Source organism: Nilaparvata lugens, chromosome 13 (assembly GCF_014356525.2).
Source record: "Nilaparvata lugens isolate BPH chromosome 13, ASM1435652v1, whole genome shotgun sequence".
In the NCBI taxonomy this organism is placed as follows: domain Eukaryota; kingdom Metazoa; phylum Arthropoda; class Insecta; order Hemiptera; family Delphacidae; genus Nilaparvata; species Nilaparvata lugens.
This window is the reverse complement of record NC_052516.1, coordinates 5237210-5247556: the sequence shown is the minus strand read 5'-3', so window position 1 is coordinate 5247556 and position 10347 is coordinate 5237210.

The following is a 10347-nucleotide window of genomic DNA, read 5'->3' as shown; positions in this document are numbered from 1 at the left end:
TCACTGTTCACAGAACTACTAGTTTACTGATAATCATCTTCACGGCAACGGAATGAGACTCAATTACTGAAAATGTTTTAGAGATAACAAGGTTTCATTATCTATAGACTACTATAATAAAGGAAAGAACTGGCTTATACACGTACGGGATAGGAAAATTATGTTTGACGCATCATCACGTCTCAACTACTCAAACTGATTAACTTGAAATTGTGCGTATAGATTCTTAATTAACCGAGGATGGTTATAGGCCTATTTCAAATTCTTCACGATTCCACTAGGTCAAGTTTGAAAGTAGACCCTTGCAGAGCACGGGTTACCTGTTAGTCTAGAATAATACTATGAATAAATTGCTCAACTATGACAGGTAATAGCTATATTATTATTTATAATATCATAATATTAGCTCATATTTTTTTACTATGAATAAATAATACTCACCTGGTTGAAAATGCGTTGTCCGTTTTGGCATAGGAAAAGCAGAAGCAGATTTTCCACTATAAATATGAATGCATAGCTCACAGTCTTCTTCAAGTTATTGTTCTGCAATTTGTGAATAACAAAATAATTAAAAACATTTCCATGTAGGCTACATGAACAACATGAAGCATATTATTATAATGTCTTCAATATAATAGGGAATTGATTTATCGTACACTAATTATTTTACTCATCACCTCTCTTGTGGATGATAAAATGTCCTTATGTTCCTGTAGTTAAACTGTTTGTTGTACGTTAAATGAAAGATTTAAAGAGCTTCAAGGACGGATAAGTTGTGAGTGGAAGAAGAAGCAAAAGAAGAAAGGAGAAAAAAGAAAAACAACAAGATGGAGAAGCTGAAGAAGAAGCAAAAGGAAGAAGAAGAAGAAGAAGAAGAGAAGAAGAAGAAGAAGAAGAAGAAGAAGAAGAATGATGATAGATATCCTACCTTGAGCATGAAGAAAGCATTAGAACACGAATCGTTTATGATAACAGCAAGAGCTCCTGTAATTGCAAACGCTGAACAATCTGTGCATATTTTGAGGTTTCTGAAATTTGAAAATTAATTCTCAATTATTAATTCGTTTAATTTTAGTGAATAAAATAAACGTCTTGTTATTTTCAAACTGAAAGCATAGGCTAAACATTGAGAGGCAGAATATATAAATACTTCCATTGAAGCCCTACGATTGGCCCATAGTTGTTGGCTTATGAAGGTTAAGCTCTCATATAATAATTCTAAAAATCTGGTGTGGCGCACTCACACAACTTTCCATGCCGTTATGAAAATTGATCACCTGACGCTAGTGTACCCGCGCATCTCAAGTCTACTATTCAAAGATTTGAGCCAGCTGGTGACAGAGCAATAACGCTGGAGACACACATGAGGTCTGCTATCTCTTCATAGTGAATGATTTAATAGAATCAACAATAATTTGCAATTGAATAATCACATTTTCTCGAATTTAAAGCTTATTTTCAATTTTAGGTGAAAATGTTACTGAACATTAATTGTAGAGATTGATTTTTTTTGTTTCAATTGTATCTGAAGCCTGATAATTGGGAATCTATCTGCATTGATGGGGCGGAGCTCCTGAAATTTTTACAGATATGGGACTTGTGGCAGTTGATAGAGCTTATCGATGACTATTTTAGGTATGAATTTGATCAAAATCGTTGGAGCCGTTTCCGAGAAAATCACGGAAAACCCTGTTTTTGACTACATTTTCGCCATTTTAGCCGCCATCTTGAATTGCATTTGATCGAAATTGTTCGTGTCGGATCCTTATAGTGAAAGTACCTTAAGTTCCAAATTTCAAGTCATTCCGTTAATTGGGAGATGAGATATCGTGTACACAGACGCACATACACTCATACACACACACAACACACACACACACCACACCACACACACACCTCACACACACACACACCACACACACACACACACACACACACACACACACACACACACACACACACACACACACACACCACACACACACCACACACACACACAACACACCACACACACACACACACACAACACACCACACACACCAACACACACACACACACACACACCACACACACACACACACACACACACACACACACACACACACACACCACACACACCACAACACACACACACACACCAACACACACACACACACCACACACACACCACACACACACACACACAACACACACACACACACCACACACACACACACACACACACACACACAACACACACACACACCACACACACAACACACACACACCACACACACACACACCACACACACACACACACACACACACACACAACACACACACACCACACACACACACACACACACACACACACACACACACACACACACAGCATTTTTTGGACTCAGGGGACCTTGAAACGTATAGAAATTTAGAAATTGGGGTACCTTAATTTTTTTCGGAAAGCAATACTTTCCTTACCTATGGTAATAGGGCAAGGAAAGTAAAAATCATTATCTTTATGTGTTGTGGAAGATATCCATTTTAAAAGAAAACGACTTGAAATTTATTGCCAACGCTTCTAATCTATTGAAACAATTTGAGATACCAGTTTCTGTTGTTACACCATTATCAATCTCTAGTACACTGAAAGTTTAAACAATGAGCAGCAGAATGGGTGACGCCCTACGATTGGCCATTAGCTGTTGACCAATGAAAGTTGAGCTCTACTGTCATTGGCTGAGACAAGACACGCCCAAGTACTCCAAATATGGTCATGAGAGCCGTTAAACAATAGCCAATGAAGTCTTCAAAGTCTTCAAGCAGTCAAGTCTTCTCTGATTGGTTGTAGTGGCATTTAATCATGATTAAACTTTAACAGACTTATGTACAACCGAGACAAGGATTCCAAACCTATGTTAAACAGGTGCTGCCTTATAACGTGGAGTGAAATCTACTATTGTCCCTGTGTGCAGGCTGCTTCGAAACTCTACTGAACAAAGGTATATAGTGAGGTCAAAGTTATTTATTTATTTATTTGAGATACATATGAGAGCACAAGGATAATATCCCATAAATGCTCTTTTAACACATTATACAAGTGAAACAATTGAAAATGCAACATTTTATACAAATATTGAAAGAAATTAAACGTTTTTACGAAATTTTTTTCTGAAAAATATACATTACAGAAAATGAATTTACAGAAAAACACTATTTTAGATAGCAGAAAAAAAACACAGCAATTAATAAAATGAAAATGGAATGGAATAAAAAAAAGTTTCTACGAGAAAACAGAATTCATTCTAGGAGTACGATTATACAGAAGTCATTCATGTCTTATAATGTACTAGCCGTCAGGCTCGCTTCGCTCGCCATATCCGTCTAGCTCCGCCCCCTGGACCCCCGACTGGATCGTCCAAGGATGAGATCAGCAGTCTCGCTTCGCTCGCCTGCATTTTTCATTTGAGCATTTTTATCATATGTTAGGACAATCCAGTCGGGGGTCCAGACTAAACGTCTGGCTAAACGGATATGGCGAGCGAAGCGAGCCTGACGGCTAGTAATATAATATTCCCAGGATTGAAGTAGCAGTGCCCAATCAATTTTTCCGCGATAAATGCATTTCAATCTTCAACTTGGTGCCAACCTAACAAAGTCAACTCAACTTAATGCCAACCTGACAAAATTATTAATTTAGTTGCCAGTTAACAACTGTTTCGAAGAGGTACTCTATCTAGATTATAGTTCTATAGTAACATATGATATGGAAATTTCAATAATAATAAATTAAGAGAAGAAGAATATATGCTAAAAGACGAACTTTAAACCCTTAAAAACAACCCTTAGAGTTAAAATATTGTCAAAAGATTTCTTAGTGCGCCTCTAAAGGGCCAACTGAACATACCTACCAAATTTGAACGATTTTGGTCCGGTAGATTTTTAGTTCTGCGAGTGAGTGAGTGAGTCAGTCAGTCAGTGAGTGAGTGAGTGCCATTTCGCTTTTATATATAAATAAGTATTCGATTAACATCAGTGTTCCTATCTTTGTCTATCATTCGACAAAGCAGATTGCGCTATCCCTTTTCTAGCTCCACAACGTTGTCAGATCGCTTTTAAACAAGGTAGACAAGGTGGCAAGATGGTGGGGAATCGGCTAGGCTGTTTTCCTATCTTTCCCCACAGCCATTATAACGTGGACCTCACTAGAGTACCCACTAGGAGATGAATGGAGTGATAATTTATGTATAGTGCGTGACACATAAATAACCTTTTGAACTAAATTGCCATTAAAATTTAAAAGAGGAATACTACAGGATAAGCTTATTTCTCCTCTTTCAGGTTTATGATATCTAGTGCCGGTTGCACAAAAGCCGGTTAAATTTTAACTGTGATTAATTCCACAAGAGCCAATAAGAGTAGTCGCCTTTTCAAAAACGCCTTCTCTTATTGATTCTCCTGGAATTAATCACGGTTGAGATTTAACCGGATTTTGTGCAACCGGGCCCTTATAGATGATTGTAATAATTTGGACTGTCGTATAAATTAAAATTGGAACCGTTTTGGGCTTTGGTACTTTTGTTGAAGTTATGTTATGTTGGATGATTGAATAAATAAATAAATTAATTGTATCGATAAATAAATGATTGATTGATTTACCTGTTAATCATTTGATGACATCTAACTATACGTCTCATATCACCTCTAAGATCACCACCACTCCTCGACCTCTTACTGTCTCTCTCTTCATACATCAATCTCCTATTTTCCTTCTCATTTTCGCTGCTTGAATTCCAAAAATCATTGATGATATTCTTGCTCCTTGAAGCCAAAAAATTACTCCCCACATTTTTGATAATTGAATGTGGAAAATAATTTCCGACATTTTTGCTACTTTCATTAAGAAAATCATTGTTAACATTTTTGTTTCTTAAATCCGAGGAATCATTGTTGAAACTCTTGCTTATTGAATTGGAGGAATATTCCCTGACATTTTCGTTTCTTGGTTCTGGGAAACTACTGCTGACATTTTGGCAACTTGAATTCGAAGAGTAATTCCTGACATTTGCGATATTTGAATCCGAAAAATCATTGCTCATATAATTAAGAAGCAAGTACAAAGTTTTCAAATCGGCCATAATTTTCTCCGTAGTGACTGTAACGTTGTTACCATAATACATCCTTCAACACATGCTGAAGCCAGTATGATAACATGCAACGTATAGGTGTAAAACAGGTAAGAAGAGGACGGAGATAGGGGTAGAGGATACAGGAACGGAGTCGGCCATCTTTCCTTGGATTGCACCTCAATTCCCAAAACCTGGTTCAGAAAATGTTTACTGAAATATCCGCAGAATATGAAAACTATCGCCCAGTACAGATACTGAAATTTCTCCCTCATATCTTCTCTCTTTCTCTGGTACAACTCTCCAATCTCCGTCCATAGTCCATCTCCTCTCTCCCTCAGCTCCTCTCTGTCCACCACGAAGTCGTCCTCTATGACTTGTATCAAATTGAGAGTTCTCTCAGGATACAAACTCTGTTCAATGATACAGACGAAACTACCAATGGAAACGGAAACAATATCTTTGATCGCTTCCAAGGATGTGTCGACGTCTTTCTCGTTTAGAGCAGCGGTTATAACGGTCACAAATCCGATAATTGTCAGAAATATTGATAGGAGTATTGGAAGAGAGTTGGATGGTTTGTCATAGCGAAGCAGGTTCACGAATTGACGCATAGATGTGGTGTTGCCCATACCTAAAGGCGGTAATGTACCTGGAAATGAGAGATAATCTATAATATAAGAAAGGAATGAAATGGCTTATACATGTACGGGATAGGAAATTGAAAAACGACGCATCATCACGTCTGAACTACTGAAATAGGATTAAAAGCTGTTATTTTAACAATTCTACACTCTTTTAAGAGCGTATATCTCGAAAACTGTTGGAGATATCACAAATAACCACAGAACAAATATTGCGTGGAAGAGAGGACCTGGAGTCCTAACTTCGCCCATAATCAATCTCAACTTATTCCATACAGTCTATACGCATTATTGCCTGATTGTTTCAAATCATTAACACATTCTACTCGAAGAAAACCATTGAGTTGAGAAATTGAAAGGACCGTTATTTGGTACTAAAAAAGATTTTCATGAGGGGAAAGTGTAAATTCGAAGTTTTGGGCCAGTTAAATATGTAACTTTCAGTACAAAAAAGGTAGACGGTATCTGAGAAGGCAGCTAATAAGAGTATAAGAATCTGACCTTCCGACTACGGTACTTTTGACGTTTGAAAAGATAATTTGAATGATTTATGAGAATTTTTCGCTTAAACAACCCACTTAGTATCTTTTGAAACAAGAAAGTTTCTTGCATGTCGAAAATGTCATTGATTCTGCTCGATGAGTTTGGACTGTTGTATAAATTAGAATTGGAACCGTTTTGGGCTTATAAGCCTGTGGTACTTTTCTGTAAGTTGTTTAATTCTGAATGATTAAATAAATAGATGAATAAAAGTGATATATCTCGACATTGACTAGCATAATCATTGATTGAGAAATAGGTCGAATAAAGATTGTTCAGACACCAATAGAAAGGAGACTTTCTCTCCGCTATTTAGTTATAGAATTCTTACCCATCACATCTCTCAATTCTGGGAAAGGTGACATTCAAAAGAAAAACATATTCCCGATGTTTTCAAATTCCACTATAAAAATTAAGTTTCCTTTTAATCAGGTAATTGTAATTGTTGAATTTTGTGGAGGAAATAAATTTGATTTGAATTGATTTTGAATTGAATCATTCAGCCATGAAACTTTGTCAACACTACTAGAATATCGGGGATGATTTACAATCATGTGATTGAAGTAGAAAATTCCAGAATGTCGCAATTTTTGCACAAATTATTGGAATAGCTGTTATTTCTTCGGATGGAGGGTCAAGTCTCAACTTACTTAACACGAAGACAGTTTACTTTTCAACACTCTCATCTACCTCCTCTGATATAATATTTAATTTCGCCGCCCCACTATGTTTTGATCCTTATATTAGTTGCTAATTCGACTAGTAAAAAGTTTTATACGTCAGAATTATGTAGTTATTTGATAAGTGATTAATTTCGTTTGGATTGAATTATTAAATTGAAGTATCCAATGGGAATACCCCTCTTGATACTTTATTGTACTCATATACTTTCAGATCTCTCCAACATACAAATTAACACCAAAACAAATTAAGAATATATTTTAGAAGTTTGTATTGTATTGTATTGCTGTCTCCCAGCAAACCAAACTCTACACTAACCTACCACTTTATGATGAGGTCTCAACTTCCCAGAGCTCAAAGAAATAATAATTCTTTCCTGAGAAAACCTCTGAGACATCCCCTTATCCTTGAAGGGGTTTCCACTGAAAAACCGATAATTACAGTTTTGGAAAGGCGACAATTAACTCTCAATTATTCACAGTATCTTGTCAGAATGAGAGAGCACAGTATTATTATGACCTCGAATCTATTCCTATGAATTTAATCATATCTGTTACTATTACTCTGTTATTGAGAGTTTTTACTTTCACAATAATAATTGCAGGAAAATCATAGAATTTTCCAGAAGTATTTCTGATAACTAGTAATTGTTTTCTAGTAATAACAGGGTTTCTTGAGGTAGGCTAATTATTGTCTACTGCTGTTGGTATCATCTTGATTAGTCTCTGAAGCCCTCACTCTTTCACCCTCTCACTCTCTCTCGTCTATACAGGAATAGTCCTCAGATTACTTGTTCTTTTGGTGACAAGTTCTTGTCATTGGATTTTATCAGTATCAATTGAGAAGTCGAACTGTTAATAACCTCAAGCTGAGAGGATGTATTTTTCTTATCTCGCGTTCATTGGTTCTTCTCATCTGAATGCCTGTGGTCATGCGTGACTACGCGTGCACTTGCACAGTGGCGCCATTTCACCAAACTGCTAGGGGGTGGGGGGGCAAAAACCAAGAGGTATGAAAGGGGAAGGAAAACCCCCAAAGGATAGAGGGTCCTGTGTTTTTCCCCATAAATGTTACATTCGAAGATGTGTTATTACATCCTTCATTTTTTCCAGTTTCATACAAATGTGGTTGAAGTATCAATACAAACATATACATTATTAGTTATTGGATCATGAAATATTTATTAGAAACTAGCAGTCAGGCTCGCTTCGCTCGCCATATCCGTCTAGCCAGGGGGCTCCGCCCCCTGGCCCCCGACTGGATCGTCCAAGAATGAGATCAGCAGTCTCGCTTCGCTCGCCTGCATTTTTCATTTGTAGGACGATCCAGTCGGGGGTCCAGACTAAACGTCTGGCTAAACGGATATGGCGAGCGAAGCGAGCCTGACGGCTAGTAATATAATATTCCCAGGATTGAAGTAGCAGTGCCCAATCATTTTTTCCGCGATAAATGCATTTAAATCTTCAAATTGGTGTCAACCTAAATCAACTCAACTTAATGCCAACCTGACAAAATTATTAATTTAGTTGCCAGTTAACAACTGTTTCGAAGAGGTACTCTATCTAGATTATAGTTCTATAGTAACATATGATATGGAAATTTCAATTCTAATTAAGAGATTGGGAGAAGAAGAATATACATGCTAAAAGTTGAACTTTAAACCCTTTAAAACAACCCTTAGAGTTGAAATATTGCCAAAAGATTTCTTAGTGCGCCTCTAAAGGGCCAACTGAACATACCTACCAAATTTGATCATTTTTGGTCCGGTAGATTTTTAGTTATGCGAGTGAGTGAGTGAGTGAGTGAGTGAGTGAGTGAGTCAGTCAGTCAGTGAGTGAGTGCCATTTCGCTTTTATATATATAGATATATAGGCCTACAGAGGAATATAGCTCTAAAGTAGGAATACACTAAAACAGATTTCTTAAAAATCATGGAAACAGATAAATTTTTCTTTTACAATGAAAATTTCAACTATTTCATTGGGGATCATATTCTAATTAGAAAATAACTTTCATTTAGAAAGCTAAAGAAACATTAAGCTGTTTCCATAATTCTATACATATATTTTTGACTGTCTGATTGTGCCCTTTCTTTTGCTTTCACTGTGACATCTTGCTACTTGTTAAATTCTCACGTTGAAATTTATGCAATCACTCACTTATTGTGACCTCATCAATAATTATTATTGCACCTATTCTATATTTAAGCTTCAACTTTACCACAGAGAAAAATATATTCTTTATTACTCCGTACACGTAGCCATACTTTCAAGGCAATATTGCTACATTGTTGATACTGTAGAAGGAATTATACTACCTACTGCTGTTAAAAAAAGTATGAAATCAGTATGAGATTCTAAGGATTCGTGTTGATAGAACAGAATTTTTATTATTTATCTGATCCTTGGGGGGGCCTAGGACCCCCCTGCCCCCCCCCCCCTAAATGGCGGCCCTGCTTGCACATATAGGCATCCAATGTGATCATACTCCAAAGGTCTCTTTACATATAGCTATGCTACGTTGAAATACGTCCTATCTCCCAATGTTAAATTCAATTCTTTCAATTCAATTCTTTTTATTTGCCATCAATACAATTACAATAAATTATTCAAGAAATTCATAGAAATAAAAATAAAACATAGCTTACAATCAAAACAAAAATTATAAATTAAATATATTTAAATCAAAATCTATTCATTAAGGCAACACCCAGCAAGGAAAATCCTGTCCGCTGGGCGTGAGCATCAGTTCAATATTATTATATCAAATATTATTTTATTATTATAAATAAAAATAAATATGGCAAAATTTTAGAATCACGTAAGTAAACAAAAAAATAAGGTTGAAAAAAAAATGTATATTATAAAATATTATCGAGAGTAAAGAAAAATGTCTCAATTATCCTTCATCTATGATTATAGTGTCCCACTGTACACCTCCGGCTGGATACCCAGAGTCCCAGTTCACCCTGAAGTGACGTGGCGGTGACGTGGCGCTGGCGTGGCACTGACGTTTTGTCACACCACTCCTATATAAACATAAATGGTCCTATGCACACTGATGTGGCGTTTCACCACGACACTTCTGTTTGCATCAAACCATCAATTATGTTTCTATGGGAGTTGAAAAGTCAGCGCCACGCCACTGCCACCTCTATGCCACGTCAGTTCTGTGTGAAATACTCTATTGATTGATACAATAAGGCTCAAATTCACCAAAAACAAAAACTAGGTTTGGGAGCCAGTTCGTTCTAAGACAGAAGATTTTGAATTGGTTTTGTAATATGAGCTTTTGTTCATTTAGAATCAACTGACGCTAACACCAAGTTTCCATTTTGTTGAGTTCGGTCCTAGTACATCATCAAAATGATAGGGAGA